The sequence below is a fragment of the Petromyzon marinus genome, unplaced genomic scaffold (assembly GCF_048934315.1).
Source record: "Petromyzon marinus isolate PM22_M1 ecotype Great Lakes invasive population unplaced genomic scaffold, UKy_Petmar_22M1.pri1.0 PM_G_Scaffold_61, whole genome shotgun sequence".
NCBI classification, from domain to species: domain Eukaryota; kingdom Metazoa; phylum Chordata; class Hyperoartia; order Petromyzontiformes; family Petromyzontidae; genus Petromyzon; species Petromyzon marinus.
Genome location: NW_027423015.1, coordinates 42501 through 45000, shown reverse-complemented (window position 1 = coordinate 45000; position 2500 = coordinate 42501).

The following is a 2500-nucleotide window of genomic DNA, read 5'->3' as shown; positions in this document are numbered from 1 at the left end:
TGGGTTTGTAGTTGGTGATGTGCCTGAGCCCTTTGGCAGACAGAAGCAGCGTCGTTAGTAGAGAACTGGTGTTTTAGTGTCTCTGAGTACAGTCGTTTAGCCTCTCTCACCGCTTTGCTAAACCTGTTCTTCGACTCCTTGAATCTGTCTCTATCCCCACTCCTAAACGCTTCCTCCTTCTCCAACCTCAACCTTTTGAGCTTTGCTGAGAACCAGGGCTTGTTGTTGTTAAAGTTCACCCTGGTACGTGTTGGGATACAGCAGTCCTCACAGAAGCTGATGTACACAGCCTCTGTGAGTTCATCCAGACTATTGGTAGCAGTCGTGAACATATCCCAGTCAGTACAGTCTAAGCACGCCCGCAAATCTTCCACAGCCTCACTGGTCCACTGTTTAGATGTCCTCACAGCAGGTTTACAGAGTTTTAGTTGCTGCCTGTATGCACGAATCAGGTGGACCAAGGGAGTTCTGTGCGAGCCGAACAGCCCCGTGACCCACAAGAGAAACATCCCCGCCAAATTCGAGCGTTTGACGGGGTCTATCCGTGAAAAAATATTCACGTTTTTGAGTGCACATGCATTTCTGCTGCAAATGCCTCTGGAAGTTTCATGCCGTTCGTATGCCAATTGTGGCAACACGAAAATGACCCGTTTTCCCATTCCGAGGGATTTCTGTGCGACCCTAACAGCCCCGTGAGCCACAAGAGACACATCCCCGCCAATTTCTAGCGTTTCACGGGGTCTATCCGTGAAAAATATAGACGTTTTTGAGTGCACATGCATTTCTGCTGCAGATGCCTCTGGAAGTTTCATGCCGTTCGTACGCAATGTGGCAACACGAAAATGACCCCTTTTCCCATTCCGAGGGATTTCTGTGCGACCCTAACTAACAGCGCCCGTGAGCCACAAGAGAGACATCCCCGCCAATTTATAGCGTTTCACGGGGTCTATCCGTGAAAAATATAGACGTTTTTGAGTGCACATGCATTCCTGCTGCAAATGCCTCTGGAAGTTTCATGCCGTTCCTATGCAATGTGGCCACACAAAAATGACCCGTTTTCCCATTCCGAGGCATTTCTGTGCGACCCTAACAGCCCCGTGAGCCACAAGAGAGACATCCCCGCCAACTTCTAGCGTTTGACGGGGTCTATGCGTGAAAAATATTAAAATTTTTGAGTGCACGTGCCTTTCTGCTGCAAATGCCTCTGGAAGTTTCATGGCGTTCCTATGCAATGTGGCAACACGAAAATGACCCCTTTTCCCATTCCGAGGGAGTTCTGTGCCACCCTAACAGCCCCGTGAGCCACAAGAGACACATCCCCGCCAATTTCTAGCGTTTCACGGGGTCTATCCGTGAAACATATAGAAGTTTTTGAGTGCACATGCATTCCTGCTGCAAATGCCTCTGGAAGTTTCATGCGGTTCGTACGCAATGTGGCAACACGAAAATGACCCGTTTTCCCATTCCCAGGGATTTCTGTGCGACCCGAACAGCCCCGTGAGCCACAAGAGACACATCCCCGCCAATTTCTAGCGTTTCACGGGGTCTATCCGTGAAAAATATCAATTTTTTTTTGACTGCACATGCATTTCTGCTGCAAATGCCTCTGGAAGTTGCATGCGGTTCGCATGCAATGTGGCGACACGAAAATGACCCGTTTTCCCATTCCGAGGGATTTCTGTGCCACCCTAACAGCCCCGTGAGCCACAAGAGAGACATCCCCGCCAATTTCTAGCGTATCACGGGGTCTATCCGTGAGAAATATTCACTTTTTTGAGTGCACATGCATTCCTGCTGCAAATGCCTCTGGAAGTTTCATGCGGTTCGTATGCAATGTGGCGACACGAAAATGACCCGTTTTCCCATTCCGAGGGATTTCTGTGCCACCCTAACAACCCCGTGAGCCACAAGAGAGACATCCCCGCCCACTTCTAGCGTTTCACGGGGTCTCTCCGTGAAAAATATCACATTTTTTGATGTGCACATGCATTCCTGCTGCAAATGCCTCTGGAAGTTTCATGCGGTTCGCATGCAATGTGGCGACACGAAAATGACCCGTTTTTTCCCATTCCGAGGGATTTCTGTGCCACCCTAACAGCCCCGTGAGCCACAAGAGACACATCCCCGCCAATTTCTAGCGTTTCACGGGGTCTATCCGTGAAAAATATTCAATTTTTTGACTGCACATGCATTTCTGCTGCAAATGCCTCTGGAAGTTTCATGCGGTTCGCATGCAATGTGGCGACACGAAAATGACCCGTTTTCCCATTCCGAGGGATTTCTGTGCCACCCTAACAGCCCCGTGAGCCACAAGAGAGACATCGCCGCCAATTTCTAGCGTTTCACGGGGTCTATCTGTGAAAAATATTCACTTTTTTGACTGCACATGCATTCCTGCTGCAAATGCCTCTGGAAGTTTCATGCCGTTCGCATGCAATGTGGCAACACGAAAATGACCCGTTTTCCCATTCCGAGGGATTTCTGTGCCACCCTAACAGCC